Source organism: Sminthopsis crassicaudata, chromosome 4, assembly GCF_048593235.1.
Source record: "Sminthopsis crassicaudata isolate SCR6 chromosome 4, ASM4859323v1, whole genome shotgun sequence".
Classification (NCBI taxonomy): Eukaryota; Metazoa; Chordata; class Mammalia; order Dasyuromorphia; family Dasyuridae; genus Sminthopsis; species Sminthopsis crassicaudata.
Genome location: NC_133620.1, coordinates 383,453,530 through 383,469,919, shown reverse-complemented (window position 1 = coordinate 383,469,919; position 16,390 = coordinate 383,453,530). Strand labels below are relative to the sequence as shown.

The 16,390-nt window shown below is 35.3% G+C and overlaps 1 long non-coding RNA gene across 1 annotated transcript in view; it reads left to right on the top strand.

The window, feature by feature from the left end:
* LOC141541397 (uncharacterized) overlaps positions 1 to 15,075 on the top strand; it is a 60,717-nt gene extending 45,642 nt beyond the window's left edge. The window contains exons 2-4 of the long non-coding RNA XR_012481772.1: positions 2,858 to 3,038; positions 10,979 to 12,673; positions 14,870 to 15,075. This is a non-coding gene — a long non-coding RNA (uncharacterized LOC141541397). The remainder of the gene's footprint in view (positions 1 to 2,857; positions 3,039 to 10,978; positions 12,674 to 14,869) is intronic.
* The last annotated feature ends 1,315 nt before the right edge of the window (positions 15,076 to 16,390 follow it).

Below are 16,390 nucleotides of genomic sequence, written 5' to 3'. Positions count from 1 at the left end.
TTCTCTGTCTCTTTGTCTGTCTGTCTGCCTGTCTTTTTCTTCCTCTTCCTCTCTCAGGGGAGAGAGAGAGAGAGAGAGAACGAGAATGTGCAATTTTACTAAAACTCAGGGGAGGTTTACATTTAAAAATTATTTTAAAATTATACATAATTCTGTTAAATTGTTCCCACTGAATAAAGTTGCCACAAATTAATCTTCCTTTAATCCATTGATTTGCCTCAGTCTTAAATGCCTTCTTTATTCTGGAGTGGGAATATTCTCTATCTAAATATATACATAGGAAAATGCCATGGATTCATTTTCCCAATTTTTATGTAACGTGCTTAAAAGTCATAGAATCATAGCTCTAGAAGAGATTTCAGAGGTCATCAAATTTGATCCTTTCATTTTATTTATAAGGAAATTGAGGTGTAACAATGTTAAGTGACTTGCCCAGCTTTACACAGCTAGTAAATGTTTGAAGGATTTGAACCCAGTTTTTTCCTGATTCACAAATCCTACAGCTTTATCTGATGTAACATAATACCTTAATTATAATTAATTTTGTTCTAAATCCTATCACTGGAGTCATTCTTAGGGCAGAGGTAATGTTTTTCTTTATCTATTGAATGAACTAGGAATCTGAAACTTCCCATTGGTTTAGCATGCAATCCCAAATCTCTTGCTGTTTTCTCCCTATACTATTGTCTGACATTTATTTTAACCAAATTTTACTTATACAACCTCCCCTATAAATGACCTTCCCTGTTGCCATAGTAACTCTAGCCATAAGAAAGGCTATGATATGACTTGACAGACCTTGATGGATGCAAGTAGGATTCTATTCAATACAACAAATGTCTATTAAATACCCAGTATAAGCAAACACTCTGATACCAAAACTGATGAGAAACTCATTCGGATCTTAAAAGGAAGTCATAGGCTTACCTTCTGAAAGTGTCAATAATACCCTGATATGGAAGGGAACATGGTGTTAGGAATTCTGATAGAGATAGTGATTACATAAGAACTTAGAAGTAACTGGGTCATACATGTGTATTATTGTGGCCCTTCCTGCTATTATTTTCCAGTCCCAACCCCCTCATGCATTGGCTCTTCTTTGGCCAGAGATCCCTTATTCTGTTATCAGGCACTCCAAAACACAACACTTCCCAGTCACCTTTTTACTTTTAATAGGGATTGGCAGCTTATCCATCATCCAAGTAGGCACAAGACCAATAATAACTGAATCAGGTGTCTCCAAGTAGTTGAGAAAGGGAAATCAGAAGAATACTGACACACAGAAGGGAGAGATGGACATGACACTTCTCAGATAGAATTAAATGTTTTGACAGGCAATTATTTTTCTCATTCAACTTAACCAATGTAGCCAGCATTTGGCAGTCAGGATTTCCTAGTAGAGACTCTTCAGCTTATCAGTGAGAATGGGGCTCTTACATCTGGAGCCTCTGGCCACTGGGGCTAGCAGATTAGAAATAGAATTGGCTACTCTTGCTGAACAGGATTTTGGATGCAGTGTGGATCTTGGGAAAAGTGGATGTTGTCTCCATCAAAAAGTTGTCTATTACCAGTTAGCTCTCTGTAGTTCATTGATTTGCTGTGTCTATCCTTTGGAAGCCAGTTATTCTTTGAAAAGTCTCCAAGGATTCAAAGAGAAAAGATGAATTCTGGAGTCGCTGACATTCTAGAAAAGAATGACAATTCATTCTTTTCTAGAATGTCAGCTATCTAAGGTAAGTGGGATGAAGAATACCTTGAATAAGCAAAATGACAAATTCATTCTCTCTATCTGCTTGGTCAGAGTACAAGTCTTCAGGCAAATTTTTAAAGATGATATTAATGTAACAAAAACAAACAATTAGGTGGCAATTATTGTGCTAGGTATTAGAGAAATTTGAATTTAATATATATCTCTTCTATCAGAAGAGAAGTCTTGAGGAGGTGTGAAATAAAGCACATACAATCCTGTCAGTGTTGGGTAATGTTTGTTTTGTTTCAGCATATTTATTTGGTATGAGAGGAAGTACATGTATAGAGAAGAGGGGTTATGGGGAAATGACATTTCATAGAACAAGAGGAAAAAAGATCTCTTTTTCCTTAAGGGTCTCTAGACCAGTGAGCTTGGAGTCTGACATGGAGTAGAAAATGATACAAATATACAAATAAATATAATACAATAATTATTAATATGAAGTATTACAAATAATAATACAAATAATACAAACAAATAAATTTACAAGAAGGGTACAAAGTGCTTTGTGTAGTCTTAAGAGGAGAAAGATCCTTTTTTGACAAGGAGAATCAGGAACAGCTTCATAGATGAGGTGATATCCAAACTGGGTTTTAAAGAATGGATATGTTTTTTTCTTGGCCAGATTTACTTTCAACACTTTGATGTAAGAGGACAGTCTATCTTCTTCCCAGAATATGCAGCCATTTGAAATTGAGACAGCATTCAATTTAGTCAATATGAAGCAGAAGTGACTGGATAAAGAAACTGTAGCTACAAAAGTGGGACAGAAACAGGCAGCAATGATTACTATTTCCTGACCATGGAGCTAAATTATAGACCTTAGGATCACAGCAGTGCTGAGCAGGCAGCCCTAATGAAAATCTTCTAGTCATCTGCAATATTTTCAAATGCCTTTCTTTGTCCACTGCTTTGGGAAATTACAGGAAAATTTCAGCATGGTTGCAACTGTATTCAAGGCATTCCTTTAAAGCACAACTGTCTACCAGATCACAGCAGGAATAAATTATATGTCACCCAATGATTTTATAACAGAACTAATTTCAATTTGAAGAGAGAGATAAGAGGTGGCAACATACTCATTCTCAGGAAACTTTTCTCATGCAGACTGATAGGATCAAGTACAAAGCTCAGGCAGATCAATTCAGGGAACTGCAAAAAGAGACAGGCTGTGAATTAGAAGCTGCTGGAGGTGACAATTCCTCGACAGCATAAGAAGAGCTGGATATATGAGCCCAGAGAGGATGATGGATGTGTATTCCTCCATAGCCCCTAAAGAAAGAGCCAGGTGAGTCATGTGAACTTCATAGAAAATAAGATAGTCACAATAAAATGTATAGACACAGAGGATGCTACTGGTCAGTAATGTGCATTTCCTTTATCCAATCGCATAGATCATCCCATGGTTCTGGTGAAGATATTAGATAGGGAAGCTATGACCTTACGTTATGAAGATAGATATTTAGCCAAGTTAACTCTATGAAATAATTGTGTCCCCAAAGTCATTAAACCATAACTATTTTTTGATTCCTCTATTCCTCTATTTGCCCCTCAACACAAAAGAATTAAAGGAAGAGGTAAAAAGAGTCACATATACAAAAAACATTTCTAGCACCTCTTTTTGTGGTAGAAAAGAACTAGAAATTTGAGGGAATGTCCATCCATTGGGAAGTTGCCAAACAAAGCATGGATGGAATATTACTACTCCATTGTAAATCATTTAAAGAGATAATTTCAGACAATTTTTGGAAGACTTGTATAAAATGATGCAAAATAATGTGAGCAGAAGCAGGAGAAAAAATTTTAATAACTTTATAAATAGAAACAACTCTGAAAGATATGAGGACTCTGATCAATCTATTGAGCTGCAACTGTTCAAGAGGATTGATGATGGAGTTCCAAAGTAGTTAAAGAGAACATTTTTAAAAAATTTATTATGAAGGTTGATAGGGTAGGGAAAATTCCCAGTTGGGACCAGGTGTTTCCAAATAGGACAATGCCCCCAAAGCCCATTTTACTTAGAGTTATAGCTCTATAGCTAAAATCTATACATGGCTTTTGAAAATCTGGGATTAGAACCCAAGCTTTTTAATTATTCTGTTGCCTATATCATTCTGTCCTCTCTCATCATTCGAGTGATGTTGATTGATGTTCATGCTCATGGGATTTATATTTAATTGAATTGAATCCCCAATTCAAATCTAGCATTAAGGTAGAATATAATGACTGCATCTCTTTGAGTTTTTGCTCCTGAGATCCTATCACTTCTAGAACACAGAGGGGTTACTTTTAAACTTTGCTGAGGTCTTTTTAAATTGAGGCTCAGAATAAGAGGCATTCCAATATCGTCATTTAAAATAGAAGTTGTCTCCTGTTTAAAAGACTGCTAGCTCCATCACATTTGCTGTGTAGTCAGAAAGGTAATGTCTTGTTTAAGCTTTAGCAGGAATTCATTGAAAATTCAGAGTTTATAGCTCCTAATCTTTAACTTGACAGTAGACATTGTTTCATTCTTTGTATTTATGTTCTAAATATATAACATAAAAGATAGTACATAACACACATAGTAAGACAATGAATACTTGTTGATTGATCAAATGCTTTAAGGGGTTATGTTACTCTTTACAAATTATATTCTTTAGGATTGTGAACACTGATTTGTTGTATTCATGATAATTGATTACAATTTATACACTTATTAAGTATCTGTATTGAGCAAGTCACTGTATTAACTGCTAGGGAAAAAGAAAAAGACAGTTCCAGTTTAAAAAAAACAAAAACCAAACAACTCTGTTATGTCTGACCTGTGTCCTAGATAACCTAACTTTCAGAATGAAAACAAGTTCAAACAATATATAGGGCAATAGGCAGAGAAATTAATACTTGACCAAAAAGTTCTACTGTTTAATTTAATCCAATCCAAATACCCACTCTCTTCAAGGAAATGTGCTAGGCATTTTAAATTATTAAGTTTATTTTAATTCAATGGAACAAACACCAAATAAAACTGGCATTTCCATATACATATTTATTACTGTTTAGTTGTTTTAGTTTGTACAACTCTTTTGGAGCTCATTTGAGGTTTTCTTGAAAAAATTACTGAAATAGTTTGTCATTTTCTTCTACAGCTCATTTGACAGATGAGGAAACTGAGGTAAACAGAGTGATATGACAGGCCCAGGGTCACATAACCAGTAAAAGTGTTTCAGATCGGATCTGAAGTCAGATCTTCCTAACTCCAGGCCTGGCATTCTATCTATTGTGTAACATGGCAGAACGTAAAAGGAAAATTGTATATGAAATTGCAGAATTCTACATGCATAGCTTATTTTCTTTTAAAATATATTAAACCTTTAATATTTAAAGCTCTTATCTGGGCTTTTCTTTTGTTATCTTATCTGCATTTTTGAGGCAGATGCTTCAAAGAATCTTTTTAAAAATTGTTTTCCCCCTCCTCTATTCCTTTATCTCTTCACCCTCTCATTGATCTCTAGTGATGAAAAAAAGGAAGAAAAACTAAGCCCAAAATAGAAGCTTACCTTAGCTATTTGAAAATATATGTTATTCTGCAGCTTGTGTTCATCACTTTTCTATAAAGAGGTGGGTATTCTCTGGATTGTGGCAGATTATTGATTTGATCACAGTCCTCAGGTCTTTTAAAGCTGTTTTTATTTATAATGTTACTGCATCAATTGTTCTGACTTTTCTCACTTTTGTTTGTCTTCCGAGGTTTGTGTGAGAAACTATACCTTTCATTGTTTTTATGGAACAGTAATAACCCATCACATTACATTATCATGTTTTGTTTCCCTTACATTATCATGCCATATTTAGTGATTTCCTAATATATTGATACCCTTTTATGTTTCTGGTTCTTTGTTAATACAAAAAGAGTTTTTTTTAAAATATATTTTAATTTATTTGTTGTATAGAAGGTGATAAGGGTAATAGTGAGAGTAACTTTTTTTTTTTTTTTTTTTTTTTTTGGATTCCATGCTTACTTGGAATTAGGAAAGCCATGTTTCAACCCTACCTTGGACACTTATTGGTTGTGTGGTACTCTGCAAGTCATTTTATTTCAAGCTAAAATTTTCCTCATCTTTAAAATGGAGATACTAATTGTATTTACTTCACAGGACTGTAGTGAGATCCAATGAAGCAATATATCTTTGCAAACCTTAAAGGGCTATATAAATGTGAACTGTCAGTAATACATATCCCAAAGAGCAAATTCAAATTCCAAGAGTCCATCAGTCAGGAAAATGAAAACTGAAAACAGAAAAAGTATCTTTTAATTTTTGGATATCGTGTATATTGGACATTAGAGTTAAAGGGGGAAAAAACGTAAAAAGCAAAACAGAAAATCATGTTTGAATGTTTAATTTTCCCATTTCATTCACTCTAAATATGCTAGTCAATCTACAAAGTTCTACTAGGTAGGGAAAAGGAGACATGAAGCAAGAATCTTTCCTTTCTTTTCTATTATCCAAAAAGAAAGCAAGCTACATAGTGGCCTGATAAATGATAGGGAATGGAATTTGGTAACATCAGGAAATGAATAATTCAGGATACCATCAGAGGTCAGGTAAGAGTTATTTAAAGGCTTACAGATTTGTTTTTTGTTTTTTTGGGGGGGGGGGTTTGTGGGGGTTTGAGGGGTTTTTTGTTTGTTTTTTGTTTCTTTAGCAAGAGAGTAATTGCCTTAGATCATCTGTGGCTCTTGCACACAATATCATTGACAAATTTAGAAAATGTCTCTGGAGAGCAAAGCTGGAAACTACTGTTGCCTCTTTTTTCTCTCTCCAGCCCAATGCTGTGATATGCTCACTAAAGTGCTCCCACCATTCAATATACCTCAGTCACTCTTGATAATGTGTCAAAACCTTTCATCTGATCTAGACTCTTAGGGATTAGAAGGCTATCATTTATAAATGAATTAAGAACTTTTCAAATATTAGAATTCCAGCAATTAGAATAAAGGAAACCCTTCAGTGAAATGGCAACATCCCATTATTTTGCCTTAAAGATCTCACATGATCACTCCCCCTTTTTTCTTACACACACTAACAGCTATAGCAGTACCATTTGGGCTAGCCTAATACTTTGGCCCAGAAGATGACTCTCTGCTTTTTTCCACTGCCTACAGACATCCTCAGAGCCGGGTAATGGCTAATGTGGTCCTATGTACCACTTCTGGATCTACAGATCAGGGGTCTGTGGACAAGAAAAAGGGAGAGGGAGGACTCTCTGTGTTGTATATATCTATGGGAATTTGTGTGTTCTAGCCCATAATGTGGATGGGTTGAGATTTAAGGTGCTCAGAAAAACTAAGATTTAGATAATGACATCAGCCACAACTACATTCTTGATAACACCATCTGAACTTTTCCTATTTTCTAAGCATAAGTACTAAGACCCTCATAGTAGGGTGGATGCAACAGGAAGTTAGATGCTCCATTCAGGTGATGATCCCATTAAAGGAGGTGGGTAGCTGAAATATTGTGCCTCTTGAGGAAATTAAGGCGTTGAGATAAAGCAAAGCCACCCAGGATGTCCTATTGAGATAAATCCCACAGAGTTAAATAGACTGTCACTAAATCTATCAATTCAGAATATTTAAATGCAGCTGGGAGAGTTTTTAATCAGTCTTTCTTCAGGCTTTGCCTCAGAGTCACTCCCAGCCCATCTAGATAGTAAGGAAATGAATATTCTTTTACTATATTTGCTTAATATTTTACTATACATACTTGTTAAGATGAATTTCTTTTTAGTTTCTCTTTTATAACAGGGGGATGGAAGAGAGATTATAATCTCTCCCACCATTTTTATAATAGAAGTTTATAAACTTCTATTAATTAAGAAACAATTAAAATAGTGTGAAATGAGGCTAATAATAGCACCTACCTCCTAGGTATTGTTAGGATCAAATGAGACAATAATTGTAAAGCACTTTAGCACAGAGCCTGGCACATAGTAAACATTATGCAAATGTTTATGATAATAATAACAATTTAATATTATTATTAAATAATTATAATCTAACAATTAAATAAATGTTATTGTTAATAAAATAGCACTATTACCATAGAGGTTGATGGAATACCACAAATGTCCAATGTTGTATTCAATTCCAGAAGAGGCTACTATATCATTGGTTTTGCTTAATTGTTTTACTTTGTTGTTGTTCACTCATTTTCAGTCATATTTGACTCTGACACCATTTGAGATTTTCTTGGCAAAGACACTGGAGTGGTTTGCCATTTCATTCTCTAATTCATTTTACAGATGAGGAAACTGAAGCAAATTGAGTTAAGTGACTTGCCCAGGGTCAAATAGCTAATAAGAATCTGAAGCTGGATTTGATCTCAGGAAGATGACTTTTCTGAACTCCAAGCCTAGCACTTTTTCCACAGTGACACCTAAGTGCCCCCTTTATTTTATTACAAGAGACCTTTCATGGAATGACAATGTTCTGCAAATATTTGTAATGTTAAAACAAAACATTTCAGTTACATTTTGGTTTTTAAAAATTTCAATTAAGAAAATTTTAGTGTTTTTATCTCAGTTAAATTTCAGTTAATTTAAGTTTTCAGTTTTAAAATTCAGTTAAATTTCAGTTAAATTTTTTTTTTCTGCCTCTGATACTAACTGAATATATGGCCTAGGCAAATTATATAACCTCTCAATATTAGGCTACTCTCTAAATTTGAATTGTAGAAAAAGAACCAGTTTGCTTTGAGAGAATGAGTTTCCTCATTTAGGATCTGTCTGTTTACCTCGCTCCCACTCCTACTCTGTCTCACTCTCTCTTACGCTCTGTCTCTCTTCCTCTCTCTCTTTTCCTATCTATCTATCTATCTATCTATCTATCTATCTATCTATCTATCAACTATCTGTCTCTGTCTAATCTATCTGTCTATCTATCTATCTATCTACCTATCCATCCATCCATCCATCTATCCATTCATCCATCCATTCATCCACCTCCCTCCCTCCCTCCCTCCTTTCCTACCTATCTATTGATCATATTTATTAATAAAAAAATCTGAACTAAAAGAATGTTTCTGAGGGAAATCTGTGCTGGAGTCAGTTCAGACCAACCTTCTAGACTTAAATTTTTAGGAGTGAGCATTTATGCCTCCAAAATCAGTGTACACTGCAAATCAGGGCTTAATTTATTGTTTTCTTGATTACCTAGGATTAAGAAAATGATGGAGAAAATATTTTTCATGGAAATTAAATTTAAAAGTATGTCCCATCTTACATTTTTTTTGGACAGTCATTTGTTAAATGTTTACATTTTTTTTTGGATGGTCATTTGTTAAATGTTTAATAGCACACCCCTGTCAGATTCCATTATTCTCAGAAGAAAAGTTAGCACTGTAGTGAAGAACCCCAGGGAAAATCAAAAACTGGAAAGAGAAGCAGCTCAGCAATCTCTGGGTTGCTGGCAAAGTTCAGCCAAATAGCCCAGTGCCACTGTCCTTGGGGGAACAGCACAGCAATGTCAATAAAAGTCATTAGCAGCCCTCAGTCTCAGTCACGTGTTGCCTTTCCATAGGTATTCCTGGTTACCCAAGTTCCACATGCATCTAACCTTTCCACACACAGAGCCTAACTGCATTTGTTCCTCACACATACACTCCTCCCCACATACAGCTAGGCTCATGTTCCCTGTGTGTGCCCCTCTCTACGTATGTTCCCTATATGAGCTAGCTCTTCCTATGAATGCCATGTGCATTTGTGGGTGACTCTACCTTAGGCGTTTGGGGAGAAAAATTTCCTGGGCTATTTTCCTTGCAATTTCATTTCAACTAACTTTGTCTTCTATTTAAAGTAATTCTATCAGGGTGCTCATAAGAAACATTTTATCTGGGACATCTGCAAATGCACGTGGGAGTAGGTGAAAGAAGTGCTCCTCCTATTCTAGAGTTACATAATACAACATCCAGTGGGATATGGTAGAAACAATAATGAATTTGAAGCTAGAACTGGATTCTTGCTATTTGGCAAATTTGAGCAAACAAGCCTCCCTTTTTCATGCATAAAACAAGAGGGTTGGACTAGTTGACTTCCAAGAGCCCTTTCAATTCTGAATCCATGATCCTCTGGCTTCTGTAACCTGGTTTCTATTATTTATTTATTTAACACAATTCTTTCTTTACAGATAAGGTGTGGTAATTTTCAGGGTAGCTCCTGTTAAATTTTCATCAACTCTAAATCTAGTCAGTGCAGTGGATAAAGAGCTCAGCCTAAAGTCAGAAGACTTGAGTTCAAATCTGAACTTTGATACTTACTAACTGTGTGACTCTGGGCAAACCACTTAATCCTGTTTGCCTCAGTTTCCTCATCTGTAAAATGAGCTGGAAAAGGAAATGGTGAACCACTCCACTATCTTTGCTGAGAAAACCCCAAATGGGATCATGAAATGACTAAATGACTAAACAACAAGAAAACATTACTACATGTATACTTTTTGTAAATGAATAGGTAAAAGTTTAAAACTAAAGAATAATTACTGGAATAATGGAGTCATATGGAATAAATTTGAAAAAGCATCATGAAAAAGTCTTTAAAATTATACAATGTTATTACATTAAGGATTATAATATTTGAATCTAATGCAGTTATTGTGAACTAAAAAATTATAGATATAAGAATTCAAAGAAACATTGGAAGATTTGTATAAACTGATACAGAGTAAAATAAATGAAACCAAAAGAAGCATGTGCACAATGACCACAATAATGTAAATGAATAGGTCACCAAAAAGTGAAATTCAGAGTAACTTGATAACCAGTGAAGGTCTTTGGGATCAGATGATGAAGCATACATACTTTGGGATCAGATGATGAAGGCAGAAAGGTAGGGGACAGATTGTTATTTACATTGTCACATGTAATTGTGTCAGATAATTTTAATTATTGTTTTTGTTATGGTTTGGTTGTTACAGAGAGGATCTAAACTGGAGGAATATAGATGGGATTTCCCTTAGAAATAACTCTAATGTCAATACAAAGGACATGAATGGTTTGTTTGTTTTTTAGTGTAGTCTTGGATCAAGTTGTGAAAGAAAGGAATTTTCTGACAGGAAATGGAATTTAGCTGTTGGAACAGTTTCTAGAACTGGAGTGTGGCTCAAAAGAAAAAAAAGGGACAGGGGGATAAGAGTGAATTTTCAGTGCAAATCTCATCCCAGCAGGAATGATTGAACACTTTCTTTGGCAGGATGGCTTCAGGGTGAAGACCCTTGACCCTGTTCCATAATTACATTCAGTGAGCATTTCTGCATGGATTGGCTTGGATTTTCTGCCATGGAGAAGGACTCAGTGAGTTGGACACCAGGTGAATAGCAATTTTCCAGGTCAAGCAGCTTCAATGCTTCCTTCACTAAACCACAGGACAATTGCAAAATAGGCTTTAGCACCACCCCAATTCTCTGCATTGCAATAATGGAAGAACTTTGATCAGAGAGAAGGATTTAGATCACAGCTTTTGACATGAAATCAAAGGTTTCAAAAATGCAAACATACTTCATCTTTGGACCAAAACAAGTAGCCAGAAATTTTAGCATTCTTCAAACAAAGCCCTAATCTTTATTTTTTCATATGATGATGGGAAAAGAATAAACTTGCTTGATCTGTGCCTGGTCCGTCTTCATAGCTTTGCCATCTTTATATAAATGATCTATCCCCTCAAGTTTTCCAATCTCATATCTTCAGTTGTCTGTGAGACATTTCCACTTAATCTCTTGCCATCATCTCAAATTTGAAATTGTGATGCAGCAGGAAGAGAATTATCCTAGAGACCTAGCCTCTATTCTATCCTCCTTACTCTCCTTCCCTCCTTTTACTTATTTTTTCAGGGCCTAGAATGAATCAATAATCTTCCAGTGAGTCTTTTCCAGAATGACTTTTTAACCTGCTGGTAATCCTTATCTTTTACCTATTTGCCTCTTCTCCTCCTGACAACTTCTGACATCTGCATGTCAGAAATTGCATGGAGCTCTAAATCAAAGGTGTCAAACATGAACCTCGGAGGAAGCAGGTTGCACCCTGCAACACTCCAAGTGTGACCAAAAGGCAAGTTAAAATATAATTGGAAAAATTTTAACAAAATTTATTTTAAAATAATAGAGCATAGATAATATGAATATGTGATTTTCTAAGCCAATATGCAGCCAGTAGGGATTCTTATATAGTGCCTCCCTTTCTTTTTTACTCTAAGTGGTCTAAAACCATCCACTACTTCAAAAGCCCATTTCTCTTTAACAAGGAAGAAAGGAAAAAGAATTAGTTCTAGAATACTTAATATGTGTGAGGCACTATAACAAGAGCTTTACTAATAGTATCTCATTTGGATTAAAAAACAAAAAACAAAAGAATCTAAATGTACAAAAATATTTATTGTAGCTCTTTTCTGGGGGCAAAGAATTGGAAATTGAAGGGATGCACAATTGTGTCATATGGCTATGATGGAATATTATTGTGTTATAAGAAATGAGCAGGAGACTTTTGGCAAAACCTGATAAGATTTACATGAGATGATGCAAAGTGAAATATACTGTGTTCAAAGTAACACCAATATTTTAAGATGGTTGGCTATGAATGACATAGTTATTCTCAAAGATACAATGATTCAAAATAACTGAAGGACTTATGATGAAAAGTGTTATTCATACTCAGAGAAAGAACTGACGATGTGTGAATACAGATTGAAGCATATTTTTTTGCTTTCTTATTTTTCCTGAGGTTTTTTCTTGTATGTTTTCTTTAACAACATGACTATTATGGAAATATTTTGCCTAACTACATATTTATAACATGTACTGAATTGTCTTTGATCTCATTGGCTAAGATGACAGGAAAAGATAATGATAAATGTTGGAGGAGATGTAGTAAAACTGGGACACATACATTGTTGGTGAAGTTGTGAAATGATCCAACCATTTTGGAGAGCAACAACTCAAAGGGTTATAAAACTGTGTATACCCTTTGACTCAGCAATGCCATTACAATACACTTATTAGGTCTGTATCCCAAGGAAATTATAAAGGAGAGAAAAGGACTCATGTGTGCAAAAATGTTTTAGCATTTTTTTTTTGTGGTAGCAAAGAATTGGAAAAAGGAATGGATGCCCATCAATTGGGTAATAGCTGAACAAGTTATGGTACATGAAGGTAATAGACTTGATTCTTCTCATTGGTCAGTGATCCAAAGCAATCAAAAGCAAAGCACAGTACACCTGCATCCAGAAAAAGAACTAAGGAGACTGAAAAAATCAGCACATGCTGTGTTCATTTCTTTTTTTTTTTTTCTAATATCTCCTATCGTTTTCCCTTTTGCTCTGATTTTCCTGTCCCAACATCCCAACATGATTGATAAAGCAATGTGTATTAAAAATAAATAAACTTACTACAAATTGTCTTTTATCTCAATAGGTAGGATGGGAGGAAGGAAGGGAGAGAAATTAGAACTCAAAGTTTTAAAAACAAATGTTATAAATTGATTTTACATGTAACTAGGGAAAACAAAATACTATATAAATTTACTTTTAAAAGATCAAAAAAAATTTCTAAAAATTCTTTTTATTTATTTATTTATTATAAATTTTTATTGACAGAACATATGCCTGGGTAATTTTTTACAACATTATCCCTTGCACTCACTTCTGTTCTGACTTTCCCCTTCCCTCCCTCCACCCCCTCCCCTAGATGGCAGGAAGTCCCATACATGTTAAATGTGTTATAGTATATCCTAGATACAATATATGTGTGCAGAACCGAATTTCTTATTGCACAAGAAGAATTAGATTCAGATAGTAAAAATAACCTGGGAAGAAATACAAAAATACAAACAGTTCACACTCATTTCCCAGTGTTCCTTTTCTGGCTGTAGCTGATTATGTCCATCATTGATCAATTGGAACTGAATCAGATCTTCTCTTTGCTGAAGATATCCACTTCCATCAGAATACATCCTCATATAGTATCGTTGTTGAAGTGTATAATGATCTCCTGGTTTTGCTCATTTCACTTAGCATCAATTCGTGTAAGACTCTCCAGGCCTCTCTGTATTCATCCTGCTGGTCGTTTCTTATAGAGCAATAATATTCCATAACCTTCATATACCACAATTTACCCAACCATTCTCCAATTGATGGGCATTGATTCATTTTTCAGTTTCTAGCCACTACAAAAAGGGCTGCCACAAACAGACCAAATTCTTTTTTTATTATCTTATTTGCTTCTCACAACTGAGGGGTAAGTGCTACTATTATTCCCATTTTATAGTTGAGAAACTTAGCCAGAGTAAAGTGATTTGCCCAGGGTCATGCAGCTAGTACATTTTTGAAGCTATTTTTATAAGAACTTTTTATTTTTCAAAATACATGCAAAGATAGTTTTCAACATTCACCCTTGCAAAACTTTGTGTTCCAAATTTTTCTCCTTCCCTCTCTACTATCTCCTCCTCTAGACAGCAAGTAATCCAAAATAGATTAATACTTCTAAACATATTTCCACTCTTATCATGCTGCACAAGAAAAATCAAATCAAAAGGGTAAAAAAATGAGAAAGAAAAAAGCAAACAAGCAAAAAACAACTACAAAAAAGGGGAAAATACTATGTTGTGATCCACATTCAGTCCCCATAGGCCTCTCTCTATATTCAGATAGCTTTCTCCATCACAAGTCTACTATAAATGGTCTGAATCATTTCACTGTTGAAAAGAGCCAAGTTCATCACAGTTGATCATCGCATAATCTTCTTGTTGCTGTGTACAACGTTCTCTTGGTTCTCACTTTACTTAGCATCAGTTCATATAAGTCTCTCTAGGCTTCTCTGAAATCAACCTGTTGATTATTTCTTTCAGAACAGTAATATTCCATAACATTCATATACCATAACTTATCTAGCCGTTCTCCAATTGATGGGCATCCATTCAGTTTCCAATTCCTTGCCACCACAAAAAGGGCTGCTACAAACATATTTGCATATGTAGATCCTTTTCCCTTTTTTATGATCTCTTTGGTTTACAGACCCAGAAGAGACACTGTTGTATCAGAGTATGTACAATTTGATAGCCCTTTGGATTCCAAATTCCTCTCCAGAATGGTTAGATCATTTCACAACTTCATCAACAATGTATTAGTGTTTCAGTTTTCCCTTCCAATATTTGTCATCTTTTCTTCTCATCCTAGCCAATCCAAGAGGTGTGAAGTTGTATCTGAATCTGGTTTTTAACTCAAGTCATTCTGATTCTAGTCCCAGTGCTATTTCCACTGCATCACTAGTTGTAGTGATTATATTAAAATAAAATTTAAGATTAAATTTTAAAGTGTATTTGCATACATTTCTACCACCAACACTCCTCTCCCTAGAGAGCCTGGTTGTTAAACATTTACTACCATAGCACTACGTTGCTCTGTAAACATTGTGTGAACTCAACAGGAGTGTAGTAGAAACTCAGAAAATGAAGTCTGGTAACTAAAACAACAATAAAAAAAGCTTCTATATAATCCTTTATGGTTTACAAAATTCTTTATATCCATTATCTTATTTGAACCTCATTACACCTCTGGTTCTTTCTTTCTTTTTTTCCTTGAAAAAGCAGAAGACAAACAAACAAATCCAAAGCCAACCAGCTGAAACAGCTGTGCCAGCTTCTTTTATGGGCAACTCTCTACCCTTATAAAAAGATCAATAGTGTCTTTCTTCTCCACACAAAGTTCAAAAGGGTTTCAATTTTAACAAGGTACTTCATTGCTTTAGAGCAAGTGAGTGAGTAATGTGGAAATTCTGGGAGGATTACCAAGCTGGTGGGAAGTCACTGGGGGCAGGGCAATCTGTCTGCATGCTTCAAATTACCTCCATCACCTTTTTGCAGCCCTCATCTTACCTGCCTCAGAGTGGGCTTGTCCAAACTGAAACTGGTAGCCACTCGATCCGGCTGCCAAAGAAAGAAACAGGGAAAGTCCCCTCTGGGGAGAAACTCCAACCTGGAAAGAAAGGCACTGCAGGATGTAGTTATTAAGTAGTGTGGAGGAGACAGTCTCGTTGTCTGGATTTTTAATGATTTTAACTGGGGGCAGGAGAAAAGGGAGGGAGCAAAAGGAAAGTCATGTACTGAGAACACCTAATTAAAGGAGTCTCTCATTTAAATGATCCATCATCACTGCTTGAGGCGCCGGCTTCTTGAGCATAGAAAGTGAGGTTTGGGAGGACTCAGTTAATGGGCTGCCGGGATTGGCTGAACATCTGCAAGTGCTTTGAAATAATAATAATTAAAAAGCCATTTCAAAGATCATATCGTAATAAAAAGAATTAACTTGATTGTGTTACCTTAACTGAGTTTCTATGCCTTATGGCTGGGAGCCAGTGCTTGCATTAAGTGACTCAATGAGTCGCTCAAGTCAGATCTTAGAAGCCAAAGATTGCTTTCCATGTGATTATTAAATAGGATTGATTATTAAGCTGGATTTGCTGGCACCTTTCATCTTCCAAGGAAAAAGAAGCTTGCTGACGTTACTTAATGATTTCCACAATAGCCTTAAGGGGTCCGGGAAAAGAGGCAATCAAAATAGACCGGTATGGACCCTTTTAGTTCTTGAATTCATATATTTAGAGTTAGGAAGTACCAG